The 21817-nt window shown below is 36.8% G+C and overlaps 1 protein-coding gene and 1 long non-coding RNA gene across 3 annotated transcripts in view; one reads left to right on the top strand and one right to left on the bottom strand.

The window, feature by feature from the left end:
- PCDH11X (protocadherin 11 X-linked) overlaps positions 1-1100 on the bottom strand; it is a 452651-nt gene extending 451551 nt beyond the window's left edge. Inside the window, exon 1 of one of the 2 annotated variants that reach the window (XM_032330412.1) lies at positions 786-1100. The gene's annotated coding sequence lies outside the window, so the exon portion shown is untranslated. The remainder of the gene's footprint in view (positions 1-785) is intronic. The other variant, XM_032330413.1, reaches the window with a different exon arrangement.
- A 1287-nt stretch (positions 1101-2387) lies between these two features.
- Positions 2388-10993, top strand: LOC116582725. The gene is made up of 4 exons (XR_004282503.1): positions 2388-2585; positions 6470-6858; positions 8026-8167; positions 10892-10993. It is a non-coding gene; the product is annotated as an uncharacterized LOC116582725 (long non-coding RNA).
- The last annotated feature ends 10824 nt before the right edge of the window (positions 10994-21817 follow it).

Genomic DNA, 21817 nt, shown 5'->3' with positions numbered 1-21817 from the left:
CTACACTCTTAGAAAAAGTCTTTTTTTTTTTTTTTAACGAGGAAAGTATATTTTTCAGCTACGTGATTATAAGAAATCTATTTCTTAAAGCTAGGTACAATTTTCCACACCTACCATCTCCACCACATTCAGCAGGTGCTGCTGGCTGAGCACAGCTCCCTAAATAGGGCGGAAGGAAAGGCGGGTAGGCCAGCACCAGGAAGAAAGGCCCGGGGAACCTGCGCGCTCCGTGGCGCGCTGGGCTTTCCTTCACTCTATCAAGGATCAGGCCCCCAAAGGTTAGAGCCAGCCTGGCTGGTATCCAAAACCCTAGCCCCCAGAGATACAAAGGCACATCTCCCTCGGCTCTGCCAGGCTAACCAGAGTCCCAGGTATTATTTTTTCTGAGCACGGGCCCCAGTCTTAGAGTTTCCCTCAGCCTGGCTGAAGCTGACTTTATCTGTTAAACTGAAAGACCTTTTGCAGGGCCAATGTCGGAGAAATTCATGAGTGGACACTTTTCTGACAGAAGTGCGAGTTTTTTGCAAAGTAACCCAGCCAAGCCAAGCGGTGACAGTGCCTGCAGGATATTCTATCTGCACTCACCTCTGGGGTTTGCTCTTTCTCTTACTTCCAAGGAACATATGGGGGAAGAGGAAAGGGAGGACACCAGAAGCATCTCTAAAATCATTCTTGTCATAGTCAAGACCCCAGGAGTGGGCAGCGGGAAGCCTCGGCGTACTAAGGGCGTACTAAGTGCGGTACTCACGCTGCACTCTACTCTGGCACCCGGACCCAATACTTACCCAGTGACCGAAGCCTCTACAGTAGAATGAGGTGGCAAGTTAGAAAGAGAAAAGGTTTTCGCCAGCTCCACCGAGACTGCGTTTGCTGTAGCGGGCTCTACCGCCGCAGCTCACAGTCCCTGAAGCAGCTGCAGTCGTCGAGGCTGCCTCTGATGCTATTCAAAACGCCGGGGCTGCCTGAGATGCCTAGGTCGACGCGGCTAATGTCACTCGGCGCGTTCAGTTCAGCTTGCTTTCTGCTTCACCGCTGCTTGTAGCTCCGGCTCCATCCGGCTCACAGATCCTCCTGCCCCAAGATACGCCGACTGCTAGGAGACAGTGCGGAGCCAGCCTTTTCAAAGGCGAGGGGGAGGGACTAGACTGAGGAGAGGAAGGGGAAAAGGAGGGGGGTTGAGTGAGGGGAGGGCGGGGGTGAGGGGAGAAGTAAACCAGAGTCCGGGCCTCCTGCTGGGAGGGGATGGCGCAGAGCCTACCTGCGGCTGGGCAACCCTCCTCTGGTCCCACTCCTGCACCCCACATCTCCCACCGCTCCGGGAGCGACCCCTCCCGGGTGAGAGGGAATCAGGGGAGATGGGCAGGGGCTAGACGGAGGTAAGCTTAGGAAGTACTCTTTCCCGCCAGGGAAGAAGGCTGACTGTTCTGGCTGCTCGCTCCCGTGTAGGACCCGCCGCTGGGGAAAACGAGCCGCTTTCCGGGCGGGTTTTGCAGAGTAAGAATTAGGGCATGCGTTGCTCCTCTCGGTCTTCTACTCCTTGCTGTCTTGGCCTCCTTTTAACTCATTCACATGATCTTACAGAAGTTTTATTTCATTTTTGTTATGTGTGCTTTTCTCCCGATCCCTCTGAGGGCCCTGATTCCAGCTAGAGAACAAGCATTCAAAAGTATCCTTTCTCGTGCAAAGGATACTTAAGGCAAACTGGCGAAAGTAGGGGCAGGAGCCTGGCGAAACCATTGGAGCCAAGAGACTGTCTGCATATATCATTCTCAACTGCAAGCCTCCTCGATCGCCTTTCAGATTGATTTTCAGGGGGCGGCAGAGAGAGGGATAAGGGGGAGGTCAAACATTTGGCTACCCCAGACAACAAGTACATGGGAGAGTAAGCAAGTTGGTGGCTTCGGGCTGCTTTAGGGAGAGGTCTAGCACTTCGCTGCCTGGAACCCTGCAGCATTGCGGATGTGGACAGCACCGTTTCTAAGGTAGGAAAGGATGCAGGGAGGGAGGAATCCAGCCCTGAGTCCGCAAGATTGGTGCTTGCCACAGCGCTCCAGCAGCTTCCTTAGTGACGCCAGGTCAGCTAAGGCATAAGAGGTCTCTCAAGAACACTAAAGCAAGGAGGGATAGTGCTGCGGGTTTATGGCTTTGATGGATCGTGGGTTATCTAGAAACAGGGCTAATGTCCTCGTCCTAGTCATAGGGCCAAAACCTTCCCAGCTGATATACTCTGATTTTTACTCCAAAAAGGGAGTCCTTAAATTTACCCAGAGGCCAGAAAATGAACCAGTAAATTCCTCTTCAGAAAGTTTTTTTTTTGGGGGGGCGGGGGAGAATCCATTTTCCATGCTTAACCAAGAGGAAAAAATTATCTTTCTAGTGTTCTGCTTTGTTCTGAGGAGGAGACTTTCTTTCCTGAAATAAAGAGAAAAAGCAGATAATGTTTTGGGGGTGCCAAGAGCACAGTATTCATTTTTATTTTCTGTATATTGGATGAAAGAGAAAATGCATCTGCACAGGGTGGACCATCAAGAAGGGGAAGATGTTAATTATCATGAGTTGATGTTCTCTAATATAGCTTCTTCATGGTAAGTTTTTGGTGGTTGTTTCTGTTTCTTTTTTTTTCTTTTTTTTTTTTTAAATCGAAGGGCAAATCTTTATGTCTTCTTTCCCTAGTATGTCCATCTCCATCTTCATAACTGTCTTCTTTCCAATTACTGGTATTTTTTTAAAGGTTAAAACCTTCGTTCAAATAATCCTAGCACCACTTTCCTTTTCTTTTTGCTGTTGATCGATCGATTGATTGATTGATTGGTTTTAAACTTAAAGCTACTGAGAGTGTCATTAACACTGCAGTTCAGTATGATCTTCATGAAAGAGGACACACTGAAGTATTTACTATTACATTTTACTCCTCCTGTAATTTTGCCTGCATTATTCATAGTATCCAGCACATGCATCATCCTCTTGTTGGGAATTAAGAAAATGTCTTAGAGATGAAGTCAGAAGCTGTCAAACAGTTACAGTTCTGACTCTTGGGGTTTGCACTTCTGGATAATACTCCACCATAGAGGATGGCAGGAACTCAATGAAAATAAAATCACTGATTGATCCAGGACAGTGTGGAGAAAATCCCATGGAGGCACTCTCAGAGCACTAATAATCTATTTATAACATCCACTTTATTGTTTACAACTTACATCATTTTAAAATTTTTATTATGATCCTTTATTTAGAAAAATAACTCAGTAGCAATTGTGAGCATGGAATACTGAGACCATAGATTTAAAATATAACATCCTCTTTAGATACCAATTAACTGATTTCTTAAAATTTCCACCTAAATTCAATGCAGGAGGCGAGAACTGATCAGTCATTGTTGAATTAAATTGTTGAATTGAAGCGTTTAGTTATCATCGTGCCAGACTCAAGAGGTTAATATTATTATCCACATTTTACAGTTCCTGAAACTGAAATTCATGGAGGACAGATATTTTGCATAAGACCATGGAGCTGAAGAGTAACAGACTCTGGATTTCCATTCAGAGTGTATAACTCCTAAATTCAGCAACATAGTTGTTTTATAGTTAATCTGGATTATTCTATAATGTATAGCACAACATTTAGTTTTAAGTGTACAGCCCAATAGAAAATTATCTCTGTAGAGTGGGAACATTACTTACAGACCAAGGAGACTACCAGTTGAACTAAGTAAATCAGAAAATCATCTGAGAAATGCAGTTTGTTGATTAAACTGACAGATATTCACATCTGATAATAATGAAAATGTTTCCCATTTTCTCTTCTGTGTTCTGTCTGATGGTGGCGTCAATGAGCAATGACATAACCAAAAGCCAGAGCATGTGGCAAAAGCTCCCCTTTTGGTGCTTTAACTCTAAAGGAACTGATGGGGACTCAACTCTTCTTATGTACAAAGAGAAGGAATCCCTGATTAAATGTCTTTTACGCACCACAAATATTATTTACATTGTCCTATTAATTCTTAAAACCGTTCTGTGAAATAGCTCTTATTAGTTCATTTTCTTTTTTTAACCAATGGGGAAACAGAGATTCACAGAGATTAGATAAAATGCCCAAGTTTCTATAGGTATAAAGTATAGAGAGGTGGGAAATTCAAACCCATGCCATTTCTAGTCCACTATGCTGACCTCCTGTTGCGTGGCTACACATTTTCAGAATTTGCTTTACATTAAAAACTATATCATTAACAAAAGCCTTCAAAAGTTAAAAGGATGCTGTAGGAATTTGGTTTTTAGAGGAAATACCATGAAAGAGCCGTGACATTTATTGCATTTTCTTTGTTCAGTGTTCTAACTTGGAACTTGATCCTGGGTTCTGCTAAGATCAGAAAAGGGAAATTATGGTAATGTGTACCCTAGAAAAACAGAAATCTGTCTGATTTGTGAAGATTAAACTATGAAGCCATTTTGTAATTTTAGAATGGATCAGAGAAGAGATTTAAAATACTTCAATGAGTAAGGATGTTTCTCAGGCTGGTAAGAATTAATTAAAACTGAGAAATAATGTGTTAATGTGAAAAAGACCCAGCCAGCCTACTCTGACTTTTACTCCTAAGAGTGAGTCCTTAAATCGGCCATGGAAAGCTTGTCAAAAAAGAGAGAGATGAGCCTTGGTAGCTCCTATTCATATTCATTGTCATCTCACTAGTGAACCACCATTGATATGAGATTGATGAAGCAAATCAAATATTCTGAGATTTCAGTTGCCCTTGCCTTGAAACATCCCTTATCAAGCAGTGTGATTGCAATCTGACTTCCCATGTACTGTTTGCACAGAGAATGCACAGTCCATGCAGATAGATAAGAATGGTACTTTGTATCATGTGATAGTTGTTTTGCATAAAACCCCATTCATCTTTGTGTTGTCCACAACAACTTGCATTGTACATTGTACATAAGTGTTACAATCTATGAATAATCATTGTTATTGAGAAAGTAGGTGGGCATGTGACCATAAAACTATAATACTGGATGAAATACATTCTGTATATTTTTCATTTTTAATATTAACCATCTGCAATAATTCCAATTAGTGTGCCCAGTGGCTCAGAAAAGAACTGTGATTTTAGACCAAATTTGGAGTTCTGGCTCTGGCATTTTTAGGTCTGTGGCTGTGGGCAAATTAATCTCTGGACTTGTACTGTATAAGATAAACACTAGCCACATAAGACTATTGAGCACTTGCAATGTGACTAATCCAAATTGGGATGCTCTGTAAGTATAAAATGAATACCTTATTTTGAAGATATACCACATGCACATACACACATATGTAAAATATATCATTAATACTTTACATAAATTGTATGATGAAATGATAATAGTTTGACTAATTGGTTAAACATATTATTAAAATAATTTCACCTTTTTGTTTTCAATATTTTAAATGTAGCTGCTAGAAAGCTTTAAATTACATATATGACTTGGATTATACATGTTTTTCTTTTTGTAAGATTTATTTATGTATGTATGTATGTATTTATTTATTTATTTTGAGAGAAAGAGAGTGCATGGGGGAGAGGGGCAGAGGGAGAAAGAGAGAGAAACTTAAGCAGATTCCATGCTGAATGCAGAGCCCAACCCAGGGCTCAGTCTCAGGACCCTGAGATTATGATTTGAGCAGAAACCAAGAGCTGGAGGCTTAACTGACTGTGTCACCCAGATGCCTCTCTATATGTGTTCAATGAACTATCCTAAAAAGCTTCAATTTCCTTACCCCCAAAATGTAGATAATAACCTTATTTACCTCAAATTATTATAATGATATTTATTTATTTATTTATTTATTTATTTTAAATATTTTATTTATTTATTTGACAGACAGAGATCACAAGTAGGCAGAGACGCAGGCCGAGAGAGAGAGAGAGCCAGGGTGTGGGGGGGAGCAGGCTTCCTACTGAGCAGAGAGAGCCCAATGAGGGGCTTGATCCCAAGACCCTGGGATCATGACCTGTCCAAAGGCAGAGGCTTTAACCTACTGAGCCACCCAGGCACCTCTATAATGATATTTAAATAAAATAATGCACCTAATATTCTTATCACAGTATCTGATAATAAGCTAAAATTTGTCACTGTCTAGGAGTTTGGAATAAAGAGGTTAAGTAATTTTTTTTTTTTTTTAAGAAACTTACGGGCACCTGGGTGGTGTAGTCAGTTAAGCCTCTGCCTCTTGGTTTCAGTTCAGGTCCTGATCCTGGGGTAGTGAGATAGAGCTCCATATTGGGCTCTCTGCTCAGCAAGGAGTCTGCTCAAGACTCTCTCTCTCCCTCTCCCCCTCCTTTTCTTTCTTAAATAAATAAGAAACTTAAACTCTGATGGATTAGGGACTAACTAAGGAGAAAACTTTAGTTAATAATTCATTTTTATTTATTTATTTTTAAGTTATTATTTAAATTCCAGTTAGTTAACATATAATGTAATATTAATTTCAGGTGTGCAATATAGTGATTCTACACTTCCATGCAAGACCGGGTATTCATCCAGCGAGTATTTTTATTTATTTTTGTCCCAAGTGAAATCATTCTACTTTTCTCTCTAAAAACAACAAACATACATGTGTGCAGCAGGGGGAAGGAACAATATTGTGACATAAAAAACAATAATGTTTTTGAAAGTGCTTTGAAGAGTTAGAAATACTTTCTCAAGTCCAAACATTTTTACTATCATAATTTATATGGACACTTTTACATTTAATTGGTGGATATTTCTAGTGTTGAGACATTCAAGTCATAAATGAAAATAAGGCTGAAATTGGTGTAGGTACACAGAGGACAAATGAATTTCTGCAGAAGCTAAAGATACAGGAATGGGAGAAAACCGGGTAGGTACAGAATTCTTTTTTTTTTATTTATTTTTTATTTTCAGCATAACAGTATTCATTATTTTTGCACCACACCCAGTGCTCCATGCAATCCGTGACCTCTATAATACCCACCACCTGGTACCCTGACTTCCCACCCCCCGCCCCTTCAAAACGCTCAGATTGTTTTTCAGAGTCCATAGTCTCTCATGGTTCACCTCCCCTTCCAGTTTCCCCCAACTCCCTTCTTCTCTCTAACTCCCCATGTCTTTGTTATGCTCCACAAATAAGTGAAACCATATGATAATTGACTCTCTCTGCTTGACTTATTTCACTCAGCATAATCTCTTCCAGTCCCGTCCATGTTGCTACGAAAGTTGGGTAATCGTCCTTTCTGATGGAGGCATAATACTCCACAGTGTATATGGAACACATCTTCCTTATCCATTCATCCGTTGAAGGGCATCTTGGTTCTTTCCACAGTTTGGTGACCGTGGCCATTGCTGCTATAAACATTGGGGTACAGATGGCCCTTCTTTTCACTACATCTGTATCTTTGGGGTAAATACCCAGTAGGGTAATGGCAAGGTCATAGGGAATTTCCATTTTTAATTTCTTAAGGAATCTCCACGCTGTTCTCCAAAGAGGCTTCTAAGGCCTTCAGCAGTTTAACTGTAGAAATACCTTACCTAGCTGATGACAAAAAGCATTGCTCAACTAGAGAAACTAGAGGGTGCTGTTAGTGAATGCTTAGAAGAATGAATACAACCTTCCAACCCCCTTCCCCCTCTCCATCACTATAGGTGGTAAGAATTTGTAAACGGTATACCTGTGAAATGAAACTAATATTCTCCATTCCCTCCTGGATATGATTTTTGTTTTTGTTTTGTCCTGGAACTAGCCTTACAACATTACCAATATAGTAAAATAGTAGAAGTTTGTTATAATACTCTGGCAAATAATTGGGAAAAGTTTGAAATGATTCCCTACTCTGAGGAAAGCTATCAAAGCCCAAAGAAGGGATGATAAGAAACAGAAATACCCAAGTAAGGACTTTCAAAGAGGGAAAGATTGCAGCAGGAATTCCTGACTACACCAACAACCTCTGTAATTAAATACAGGTAAGACAGTTGCTTGGAAATCATGCCATATAATTTTCTCTCTCTCTCTCTCTCTCTCTCTCTCTAGGCTTGAATAGCTATACAGACTTGCTGTGGACAGAGACTGCAGCTGAATTTCTCTCATAGAAGCCTGGGACTTACGGCCTCGTGTGTATAGCTGAACTTCGCTGAAGCATTGAGCTCTGATTAATGCAATTAAATGAGTAAAGGTATGTGGTATTGTCCTCAAGGTTTCTGTTTCTCCTACTATACTCTTATTTTTCTATAGATGAGTAGTTGAAAACTGTACTGGATGTGGCTTTTCATCTCTGTGTTATTTACCTATATTGTGATGGAAACACAGGAGCAGAGAAAATGTGTCTTTTAAAGCACTGAAGGACCATAGTGCTGTTAATGGTCTTTGTCCTCTTTTCCTTAGGACAGTCTTTATCTTGAGTTATTCAGATGTTTCTTGGTGAGGTGAAAGAGACAAAGAGGTTTTGGTTGCTGAGGAAAGCAGAATTATTTTTATTGTTTCTTTCTTTTTTTTTGCTATTTTTAAAAATTTATTTTTTATTTATATTCAGCATAACAGTATTCGTTATTTTTGCACCACACCCAGTGCTCCATGCAATCTGTGACCTCTCCAATACCCACCACTTGGTATCCCAACCTCCCACCCCCCTGCTCCTTCAAAACCCTCAGATTGTTTTTCAGAGTCCATGGTCTCTCATGGTTCACCTCCCCTTCCAATTTTCCCCAACTCCCTTCTCCTCTTTAACTCCCCATGTCCTCCATGTTATTTGTTATGCTCCACAAATAAGTGAAACCATATGATAATTGACTCTCTCTGCTTGACTTATTTCACTCAGCATAATCTCTTCCAGTCCCGTCCATGTTGCTACAAAAGTTGGGTATTCGTCCTTTCTGATGGAAGCATAATACTCCATAGTGTATATGGAACACATCTTCCTTATCCATTCGTCCGTTGAAGGGCATCTTGGTTCTTTCCACAGTTTGGCGACTGTGGCCATTGCTGCTATAAACATTGGGGTACAGATGGCCCTTCTTTTCACTACATCTGTATCTTTGGGGTAAATTCCCAGGAGTGCAATTGCAGGGTCATAGGGAAGCTCTATTTTTAATTTCTTGAGGAATCTCCACACTGTTCTCCAAAGAGGCTGCACCAACTTGCATTGCCACCAACAGTGTAAGAGGGTTCCCCTTTCTTATTGTTTCTTTTTAATTTTTTTTTATTTTTATAATTTCTTTTCAGCGTACCAGAATTCATGGTTTATGCACCATAGCCAGTGCTCCATGCAATACATGCCCTCCATAATACCCACCACCAGGATCACCCAACTTCCCACCCCCCGCCCCTTCAAAACCCTCAGATTGTTTTTCAGAGTCCATAGTCTCTCATGGTTCATCTCCCCTTCCAATTTTCCTCAACTCCCTTCTCTTCTCCATCTCCCCATGTCCTCCGTGTTATTCCTTATGCTCCACAAATAAGTGAAACCATATGATAATTGACTCTCTCTGCTTGACTGATTTCACTCAGCATAATCTCTTCCAGTCCCGTCCATGTTGCTACAAAAGTTGAGTATTCATCCTTTCTGATGGAGGCATAATGCTCTGTAGTGTATATGGACCACATCTTCCTTATGCATTCATCCGTTGAAGGGCATCTTGGTTCTTTCCACAGTTTGGTGACCGTGGCCATTGCTGCTATAAACATTGGGGTAAAGATGGCCCTTCTTTTCACTACATCTGTATCTTTGGTGTAAATACCCAGGAGTGCAATTTCAGGGTCATAGGGAAGCTCTATTTTTACTTTCTTAAGGAATTTCCACACTGTTCTCCAAAGTGGAAAGCAGAATTATTTTTTATTGTTTCTTTTAACATTTTATTGTTTCTTTTAACATGAAGATTGAGTTTAATTTTTTCCCCCATTCTACTAATACTCCTATGTAGTCATCTCCTCAGGAAATAGGTGTCAGCTCTTGCTCTAAATTTAGGAAATACACACACATAAGAGACTAATCATGTAATTTTTCCAGAGCAATATACTAGCATTGGTAAAAATATACATTTTTTTAAAGAGTTCTGGGCTAATATCGTACCACTCTGAGCCTTCTTTAAGACTCTTTATTTCTGGGGTGCCTGGGTGGCTCAGTGGGTTAAGCCGCTGCCTTCGGCTCAGGTCATGATTTCAGGGTCCTGGGATCGAGTCCCGCATCGGGCTCTCTGCTCAGCGGGGAGCCTGCTTCCCTCTCTCTCTGCCTGCCTCTCCGACTACTTGTGATTTCTCTCTGTCAAATAAATAAATAAAATCTTTAAAAAAAAAAAAAGACTCTTTATTTCTGTTGTAAGGTATGGCTATGAACTAAGTAGACTGAACTTTTGTATAGTTTGTGAAATCAGTTATATTTTTGATGTATGATAACAAATATACTGTGTATTTGTGTATTTGATTGAAATGTAGAAAATTATTTAACTTTTTAACCAACTGTTATGTTTTAATCAACATAGTGTTTAATAGAGTGCTACTTTGAGCCAGTTTTTTTTTAATAGAATGCTGCAGATATCTCATTTTAAGTGATTAGATGTGTGTTTAGATAACTAATGTAGAGTTTCTGTTTTCTTTTAAGACTGGAAATTTTTATTTTATCATTACTGAAACTTAGCTGAATGTCAGTTTCTGTGTTTGGATAGAGTGTTAAAACCAAGACTTCTCATTTACCAAAGCACAGCTGGTCTCCACTATTACTTTAAGATTTCCTTTCACATAAGGTGAAGAGCAGTGATTCACCTTACTCTCATGCAAAAAAAAAAAAAAAAAGTCTTGAATTTTTCAATTAATCGCTATTTGTTGACTAAGTTCTAAAGAAAGTTAAACTATAGATGCAATTTGGCACATGACTGATTCTGTTGTGTTTGTCTTTTTTTGACAGGCTACATAGTGAAGGAAAAAGTGTTTGGAGCATAGAGGGTTCTCTTTTGAAAGAAAAAAATCATAACAAAATTGGCAATGAAAATAAAATACTGTTTCTGGATTCCTTCTACTGTGAACGTTGTTATTATCAGTAGGCTCCATCTTCTCTAGTATTGTTACTGGAGTTCAAAACACTAAAGGAGCTTTACCTTTAGACTGAACCTAATCCGGTCATATCAAAGAATCCTTTAAAAATCGAATAGGTTTTCAAATTCAGTGTATTTTCAGACCTAGTATTCTGTGTCTTGAGCTGAATCCAACAAATACAAGTTTTACTCCGAGTCCAATTCTAGTGATCTAACTTGTATAATTAGCTATCTACCTCAGTTATTCTGAGTGGCACTCTGGTACCCACTGCAAGTACCAGTGTGAAGGCTCTGATATGCAGTTGGAACATTGCCTAGTTTAGACTGGTCTATTTCCCTGGTGCTCTTAGGTTCAGTATCAGAGAAATATTACCTCCTTGGCTGAGTGTCATGATCCCAAGAGGAAAGCCTTCTTAGAACTGTCCTATAAATACCAAAATAACTTATGACTCTATCCTTACATTTTATGTATTACATTCTTGGGTCATTTAGTCTATGGAAGATGATGAAGTGCGTAGGCTATGTTGATGATCCTTTTGTAATTCATCACAAGTAATGATATGTTATTCAAAAATATTTATAAATTTTGAACAGTGCAACTGAATGACTTAACACCTATACTTCCACTCCCATCAGTTATAAATTATTCTCCAAAAGTAATAGGAATGTAACAATCATAGAAGAATTTCAATAAAATATTAAAAATTGTGAAATTAACTTTGTCATAAACTTGTTAAATGACAGAGGTTTCCAAATGTTCTATGAATTATTAAAATTGCCCCATTTTAAATAAGGATCACTTGTGGTGGGGAGCTTAAATGGATTTCTGAAAAGACAATAATATTTTAAAAGTGCATTTACAAGGGCACCTGGGTGGCTCAATTGGTTAGAGGGCTGCCTTCAGCTCAGGTATGGCATCAGGCTCCCTTCTCAGCAAGGAATCTGCTTCTCCCTTTCTCTCTACCTCTCCCACTGCTTGTGTTCTCTGTCTTTCACTATTTGTATCTCCAACTCTCTCTCAAATAAACAGAATCTTTAAAAAATCCATTTGCAATAGAAGTTCCATGATTACTTCAAAATGTATATCAATTAGTGATCTAGACAGTAAAATATATATCTTCAAATTTAGTCAAGAACCTCAATAATTATATATTTATATTAAAAGTATTAAACTGTATTTGTCAGTTATTTTTATAAACTAATATTTATTGAGAATTAAATCCTACTATAATTTGTCCTGAACTTATTTTTAACTCTGTGTCATTTTAATCTCTTTTTCTTCAAAAGTCTTTCTAGGTTAACAATGCATAAAAATTAAAAAGTAAAAATCTCCTCTGCAATACTGTGCCTGGTTCTTATACTTTACAGAACAACTATGACATGAGATGCTGTCTAGACTGGTAAAATTGTCAGATAAACAATATCTTTATTCTTACAGTAGATTTGCTCTACCAAGAAACTCTATATAATAGTTCAATAAACTCCTCACAAAATTAACTGGCTTATTCAGCTAATAATAACTTAAAAGAAATCCAAAAACTATAAGATAAATCTTTTGTGTCCAAGGCATGTGTAGAAAATAATAAACTGGATTGGGCCTCCAGGAGGAGAAGGAGAAAGAGTACTAAGAAGAGGCAACCTTAGAATCCTGGGGGAGGGAAGGCAATACTGTAGAAAAACAACTTGGAGGGGAGAGGGCAAAGATGGTGTCTGTGCTGAAGCTGAAGACTTCTAAGGGACAGCAAAGGAACATGTTCGAGCTGGGGTAGGTAGGAGTGCTGTCAGAGTGAAAGAGTTCTATTTAGAGAAAGACCACCTGTGTCTTCAAAATGCAATATGTATTGCAGCTCTTCAGCAGGGGTTTATGGAGAGTTTATTCAACCAGGGAACCCTTTTTAAATAGTATAAAAAATTCTGTTAAGCAGTTTTATTTTGTTTTGTTTTATTTTAATTAACATATAATGTATTATAGGCCCCAGGCGTACGGGTCTGTGAATCACCAGATTTACACACTTCACAGCACTCACCATAGCACATACCCTCCCCAGTGTCCATAACCGCACCACCCTCTCCCTACCCCCCTTCTCTCAGCAACCCTCGGTTTGTTTTGTGAGATTAAGAGTCTCTTATGGTTTGTCTCCCTCCCGATCCCAACTTGTTTCATTCATTCTTTTCCTACCCCCCAAACCACCCACATTGCATCTCCACTTCCTCATATCAGGGAGATCATATGATAGTTGTCTTTCTCTGATTGACTTATTTCATTAAGCATTATACCCTCTAGTTCCACCCACATCATTGTAAATGGCAAGATTGCATTTCTTCTGATGGCTGCATAGTATTCATATATATATATATATATATATATATTCACATCTTCTTTATCCATTTGTCTGTTGATAGACATCTAGGTTCTTTCCATAGTTTGGCTATTTTGGACATTACTGTTATAAACATTCAGGTGCACGTGCCCCTTTGGATCAATATGTTTGTATCTTTAGGGTAAATAACCAGTAGTGCAATTGCTGGGTCGCAGGGTATCTCTATTTTCAACTTTTTGAGGAACCCCCATGCTGTTTTCAAAAGTGGTTGCACCATCTTGCATTCTCACCAACAGTGTAGGAGGGTTCCCCTTTCTCCACATCCTCGCCAGCATCTGTCATTTCCTGACTTGTTAATTTTAGCTATTCTGACTGGTATGAGGTGGTATCTCGTGGTTTTGATTTGTATTTCACTGATGCCAAATGATGTGGAGCACTTTTTCATGTGTCTGTTGGCCAGCTGGATGTCTTCTTTGCAGAAATGTCTGTTCATGTCCTCTGCCCATTTCTTGATTGGATTATTTGTTCTTTGGGTGTTGAGTTTGCTAAGTTCTTTATACACTTTGGATACTAGCCCTTTATCTGATATGTCATTTACAAATATCTTCTCCCATTCTGTCAGCTGTCTTTTGATTTTGTTAACGGTTTCCTTTGTTGTGCAAAAGCTTTTGATCTTGATGAAGTCCCAATAGTTCACTTTTGCCCATGCTTCCCTTGCCTTTGGTGATGTTCCTAGGAGGAATTTGCTGTGGCTGAGGTTGAAGAGGTTGCTGCCTGTGTTCTCCTCAAGGATTTTGATGGATACCTTTCTCACATTGAGGTCCTTCATCCATTTGGAGTCTATTTTTGTGTGTGGTGTATGGAAATGGTCCAGTTTCATTTTTCTGCATGTGGCTGTCCAATTTTCCAAACACCATTTGTTGAAGAGGCTGCCTTTTCTCCATTGGACATTCTTTCCTGCTTTGTTGAAGATTAGTTGACCATAGAGTTGAGGGTCTATTTCTGGGCTCTCTATTCCTTTCCATTGATCTATGTGTCTGTTTTTGTGCCAGTACCATACTGTCTTGATGATGACAGCTTCATAATAGAGCTTGAACTCTGGAATTGTGATGCCACCAACTTTGGCTTTCTTTTTCAATATTCCTTTGGCTATTCGAGGTCTTTTCTGGTTCCATATAAATTTTAGGATTATCTGTTCCATTTCTTTGAAAAATGTATTATATTTTGATAGGGATTGCATTAAATGTATAGATTGCTTTAGGTAGTATATACATTTTCACAATATTTGTTCTTCCAATCCAGGAGCATGGAACATTTTTCCATTTCTTTGTGTCTTCCTCAATTTCTTTCATGAGTACTTTATAGTTTTCTGAGTATAGATTCTTTGCCTCTTTGGTTAGGTCCTGGCTTAGAGCCTTGCGTCAGATGCTTAACTGACTGAACCACCCAGGCACCCCTGTAATCATTTCTGTAGCCATCTAGAATATTATTCTTGACCACATATGTAACTCAGGGGAACATTAAAACAAAACATTTAGACACATGGGGAAAAGATTTTGGTCTTTTAATTAAGGGACAACATGCATGCAATCTGTACAATATGGAGCTCAGTAAACTAGGAGTGCTCCTACCATTCTTTCAATACACATCTTCAAAGGCAAAGGAAATAAAAGCAAAAATGAACTTTTGGGACTTCATCAAGATAAAAAGTTTCTGCACAACAAAGGAAACAGTCACCTTGGAAATTATAAAATTTGTTTAAGTTTTAGGTTTCTCATCATAAGACATTTCTTCTCACATAATCATCTTTCATGTTTAAAGGATATATGAAATTCCTGATAAATCAAATGAAATGGAATTTTGCATTGAGCATTAAATAGGAAACTATCAAGTCAATATTTCTTTCAGGAAATATGATGACAGTCCTCCCCAGGATTAGATTTTTTTCCACTTTGAACTGCTAAGTGTATTTCACACAAAAGGAACATTAGTCAAACTTTTAATCAAGTAATTTTACTTCTACAATAATTATAATTATATAATATTTTATATTATAATAATTTTTATATATAATATATTATTATAGTAATATAATTATAATAATATAATAATATAATATGTAATATTATATAGTAGTCATAATATATCAATTAGTTTGACTAATTAACATTAGTCAAACTTTTATTCAAATAATTTTACTTCTACAATAATTACAATTATATAATATTATATATGATATTATATATAATATATTAATATAATATATAATATATAATAAATTAGTACATTTTATATTATGATTATAATTATATAATATTATATTATGTATTTTTATTATAATAGATAATATATTATATATTTTATATTATAATTATAATCATATTAATTTATATTATATATAATTATATTAATATAATAATATATTATAATATATAATATTATATAATTGTAATTATTGTAGAAGTAAAGTTATTTATATATAATATATAATTATATATAAAATAAATATAAGTAAATATTTATATTTATAATTTTAATTATATAATAGTTCAATAAACTCTTAACAATAATAATTATATATTATATAATTATAAATATGTATATATAATTATTTATTATATATTATATAATTATAATTATATAATTATAAATACTTATATAATTATAATTTCTACTGTAATTGAAATTCTGTGCAATTATTTACAATCCACTCTGAGAACTAAAATTGAATCATAATTTAAATTCACTTAATTAAAGTGAATGAGATTATTTTATGAAATAAAGAATAATTAGATTTCGGCAGATAATAATAACCCATGAATTTCTGAATTGTTTTTATGTTTGTTGTAATACTGCACATAGTATTTTTCAATTAAAAAAATGTTGATATTTGGGCGCCTGGGTGGCTCAGTGGGTTAAGCCGCTGCCTTCGGCTCAGGTCATGATCTCAGGGTCCTGGGATCGAGGTCCGCATTGGGCTCTCTGCTCAGCAGGGAGCCTGCTTCCCTCTCTCTCTCTGCCTGCCTCTCCATCTACTTGTGATTTCTCTCTGTTAAATAAATAAACAAAATCTTTAAAAAAAAAATGTTGATATCTATATAAGAGAAAGAGCAACTCGAAATTGATTTGTTAAACTGGAGCATTTGGTGGTTAAAATGTGATTAGATCTTGAGTTTGCCCCCTGGAAAGGTTCTTTCAAATAAATTAGTTGTTTAGAAGTATGGCCAAAGATGTTAGTTAATAATGATGAACAAGCATGCTGCCCATGTATGCATATGATCCTGCTTGTTTCTTTTTTAAAAAAGAAATGCAGCAGTGATGGGTTTCCTTTATAATAATAAAAAAAATAGACATTTGTTAAAGGGTTGGCTAATGACAAAAAGCATAGTGTGGGTGGGAACAAAATATGCTTTCTGTACAAAATTAACTGGTCTATATGTGACTCAAATCCATGACCTTCGACTCATTAGGTGTTTCCTAAATTGACAATACTTTAACTAATTATATTAATGAATCTCAAAATAATGACAAATTCTGTTTAAAATCACAAGATTCTTCTTCAACTTTACCTGTTAAAACAGATGCAGACTATTAAACAAGGATACCAAAAATGTACTAACACTTCCTGGAATTACAATGAAAATAGGGAGAAAAAACTGCCTTTCTCTCTTTTCGTCCCAGTATTTGTTCACACATGTAGAGAATGCCATAATTAGCATTTGGTAGTCTACTAGCCAAGTGTTGATAACATTAATAAGCATAAAAGATGATAGAGGGAACTCAAAAAATAAAGAAAATAGAGATCAGAAATGCTGGATATTGCTAAAATATTATATATGCATGTTCATACACACAAAAATGAAACCTGAGGACTCTAGTAAGTTTTCTATTCTGAAACATTTATTGCTGAGTCAGAGGTTATGCACCAACAAATCTAGTATTGGGGAATCAACAAATCTAAACTGGGCAATTAATTTGGGTCATTGATTGTTTTAATGATCTTAAGACCCAGTGCAACAAGACTAAGCAGATCCATCAGTTTGCTTATTAAGCTGCCTTAAGGATGTATTCAGACAACCATATGACCCTTGCCAAATACTTAATAGCTAACTGATACCTTTACTTAGGATGATATCTTCTAAATTTTGTTCCTTGGATTTGTAATTAATATTAACTTTAAAGGCTCTGAGATGTACTACAGCAAAGAAATAGGTTCAACGTGTTCTAACCCAGAATTTCCCCAAATTAATTCCCTGTGGAGACTTTTTTCTTTCTTCTTTGTCTGTGACATCTATTATTGTTCATTTGAGTCCACTTTGAAAAATGGTGACTTACAAAGTACTTATAATTTACTGAGAAAGCATATAAAAGAATAGATGAAAATTACTTGTATATGGAAGAAATATCACACAAGAGAAACTGAGGCCCAGTTTAGAATTACTTCTTTACGTCTCTAAATTTTACATTTTTATACTTTAATGTATAAAATTCTACAATATTATATTTAAAATGATTAAAATCAAATTAATAGATTTAAGTAACAACGCTTTAAGTTCTAGACATTTGGACTAGAGTAGCTTTACTATGCTTCAAAATATGAATACAAGAGAAGCGATATGAGTTACTTGACCAAAGTACAATTTCTGCTAAATTACATTCTGCTTAATTAAAAGACCCTTATAACATCCATTACATGTAGTTTTCTTTTCCTTTCTGACTCAAATCTCTGTTATGTTTTCTTGCTATTTTGTTGCTAAGTAGCACCACTAAGATGACTAAAACATTGGTTTTAAAAGGGAATTTAGATGATACAGCATAAATGAAGCTCATTTTACTTGATCATAATTTGTTTGTTAATTGTCTGTTTTTTGCTAAGAGATTAATACTTTTTACAGACATGAAAGAGAACTATCTTGTATTCCAGTGTATGTAGTTCATCAGATCAACAAAATAATCTCTCATAAGCCAATTTCATATTATAGATTATTGACATGCTAGGCCATTTTGGTGTGATGTATCAATTTTTGCTGTTGGCAGTCAACCATGGACACAAAACCCAAATATTTAAATCACTGTTTCCCTTGGTTAAGATTAAAAATAATGTTCAACACACTAGATATTGAAAGTAAAACACTTATTTTTAGTATTTTATTAAACTCTCCACAGGAAATAATATGCTTAACAGACCAATGGCATTTGCAATTCCATTCTCTTTATCAAAGTCATTTTTGAAAAATAGTGAAGAGATTTATAGTACTTTTTTCTATTTGTATTCTTGTTTAAATCATCGGAAAAATTCTATTCTAAAATTAACCTGACTCAGATCTTGTATGTAGTATTCAAATTAGCTTTATAATTATGTTCCTAATTGCATAGCAGTGTATTCCCTCATACCTGTAAATCGTCTTTGCTCCTGTGGTTAGCTTTATCATAAGCTCAAAATAAAAGCAGGTCTTCTTTCAAGTGGAACTCTGCATTCATGAGGTATATGTGCTGGGTGCACTGGAGGTGCTTATTCATTAATTATATGCCTTGGAATAGTGGCAATCGCTATTTTTGGCTTACTATTAACTATTTTTGATATCCTATTTAGAATAGCACCATATTACCATAGAACTCCATGGTCAGAAGTTTATTTTTTATCATTTGGAAAGAAATAAAATACTCTGTCTCGAAACACATCAGTTAAATGAGATCTGGTCTATTTTGGGTCTAATAATATCAGTAAAGAATTGACTTTCCTTGGAGAGTGTTTATTATTGAATACATACATCAGTACTGCTGTACAAATTCTACAATCATTTTTTTTAAAGATTTTTTATTTATTTATTTGACAGAGAGAGATCACAAGTAGGCAGAGAGACAGGCAGAGAGAGAGGAGGAAGCAGGCTCCCTGCTGAGCAGAGAGCCCGATATGGGACTCAATCCCAGGACTCTGAGATCATGACCTGAGCCGAAGGCAGTGGCTTAACCCACTGAGCCACCCAGGCGCCCCTACAATCATGTTTAAAGCTGGTAATAACTACTTTGTATAATGAGAACACTAGAAGTTATTTTATAATGATGTTTTAAATGAAAAATTATCTTTATTCTCTAACCAATGAAGTAGAAATAGTAAATACATTTGACAAGAAGCTTCATTTCATAATTGGGAAGACATGGTTTTTTAAAGAATGAAAATAAAAGGACAAACAACACAAATAAAAAAAAGTTGTTATTAAAGTGTTGAACATATTATGTATTCTTTTCTTAGATAATATAAATTTTCTATATAAAAACCAGTGAACAGATATTTTCAGTTGTCATAATTTTGAACATATATTTGAAACCAGAAGACATATTAAAGATTATCTGCTCCAGATGTTTTCACATTGTATTCCTCAGAGTCCTAGGACTTCATGGAGATGCCTTAGAAGGTAAGGTGTGGGGTGCAATGGAAAGGAAGCAGGATGGATAAGTCTCTGGGTCATCCTGAGAATTGCTGTTTGTATGAGTTTTCCCCTGATTTATAGGTGAGGTTCCACTTAACATTTTGCATGAAGTCAAAGTTTTTTTGCTAAAAAAAAAAAAAGCCTTTAAAAAAAATCATTGATGTAGCCCACCCTCCTCATTTTAATGTAGAAAAATTTGAGACCCAGTAGATTTAAATAACTTATTCATGAGCACGCCCATTTACTGAGTGGCAGAATGAATTGTTCACTGAAGGGACTTGACAGGATATGTTTATTCTTCCTTATATTTATGTATGATTTTGAACTCTTCAAAGCAGCTTCCTATCTGTTATTTGATTTTGATCCTCAGAAAATAACACTATTAAGTGGTTATAGAAAGTCTTAGCTCAATTTTAGAGATGAAGTTGAAGGAGATAAAGCCACCAGGGTTATATTATACTACATTATTGGTAGAGTCTGGATGAAAACTAAGTTCTCTTGGCTCTCAAGGGTTTGCTCTGGATCATAACAATTTTTCTAATAACAGCTTGTCTAGAAAGTGGCAGTTTATACAAGTGCTGCACATGCATTTGTCAAAATGCTTATCAGAAGTCCATGATGCTGTCACTATAGACTCTCAGAACTCACTGACATCTTAAGAAACATCGAAGACTGCATTTCCATTTTATTGATGAAGAAACTGAAATTCGGGCTAAATAAAAGGATTTAAAGTTAGAGGTAAGACTTAAATTAAAATCCACATATTCTAAATTCAAGTCAGTGTTTTTCCTGTTGCAATGCAACAGCAATGCTTTTTAATTTGTAAGTATATGCTAACTAGTGGAAATATGCATTCTTGCCAAAGTTCCAGCACCTTTGTTTTTAATTATCTAGCTCTCCTGTCTTAGAATATTAAAAAGCCTTGCTGAAGTAGACTTAGAAAGTGTTTAAGATGGCTATGACAAGTCCTTTTGTGATTTACGATGACCCTCGGGAATAAAGGCATGTTCACACATGAGAGACTATGACATCTAACATTTACAAATAAATAGAAGTTTTTTTGGTGGGTTACTGTGAAAGTTTGCAGGTGAAGAGTTCATATCCATTTTTCTCTCCAGTAGAGAGATTCAATCTCTATTTCCTGAAAGGAGTCTCAATCCACTAAGAGTTTAACACCCCTTGAAATGTAAATAAATTTCTTTTTAGTTTCCAGACAATTGGGACACAAAGACTGTGCTTATTGTTTTTCTAAATCTCTACCAGATGGGCAGAGGACATGAACAGACATTTCTGCAAAGAAGACATCCAGATGGCCAACAGACACATGAAAAAGTGCTCCATATCACTCAGCATCAGGGAAATACAAATCAAAACCACAATGAGATATCACCTCACACCAGTCAGAATGGCTAAAATCAACAAGTCAGGAAATGAAAGATGCTGGCGAGGATGCGGAGAAAGGGGAACCCTCCTACACTGTTGGTGGAAATGCAAGCTGGTGCAGCCACTCTGGAAAACAGCATGGAGGTTCCTCAAAATGTTGAAAATAGAACTGCCCTATGACCTAGCAATTGCACTACTAGGTATTTACCCTAAAGATACAAACATAGTGATCCAAAGGGGCACGTGCACCCGAATGTTTATAGCAGCAATGTCCACAATAGCCAAACTATGGAAAGAACCTAGATGTCCATCAACAGATGAATGGATCAAGAAGATGTGGCATATATACACAATGGAATACTATGCAGCCATCAAAAGAAATGAAATCTTGCCATTTGCGACAACATGGATGGAACTAGAGCGTATCATGCTTAGCGAAATAAGTCAAGCAGAGAAAGACAACTATCATATTACATCCCTGATATGAGGAAGTGGTGATGCAACATGGGAGCTTAAGTGGGTAGGAGAAGAATCAATGAAACAAGATGGGATTGGGAGGGAGACAAACCATAAGTGACTCTTAATATCACAAAACAAACTGAGGGTTGCTGGGGGGAGGGGGTTTGGGAGAAGGGGGGTGGGGTTATGGACATTGGGGAGGGTA

This window comes from Mustela erminea, chromosome X (assembly GCF_009829155.1).
Source record: "Mustela erminea isolate mMusErm1 chromosome X, mMusErm1.Pri, whole genome shotgun sequence".
In the NCBI taxonomy this organism is placed as follows: Eukaryota; Metazoa; Chordata; class Mammalia; order Carnivora; family Mustelidae; genus Mustela; species Mustela erminea.
The sequence above is the reverse complement of the archived record's forward strand: the minus strand, read 5'-3'. Positions and strand labels throughout refer to the sequence as shown.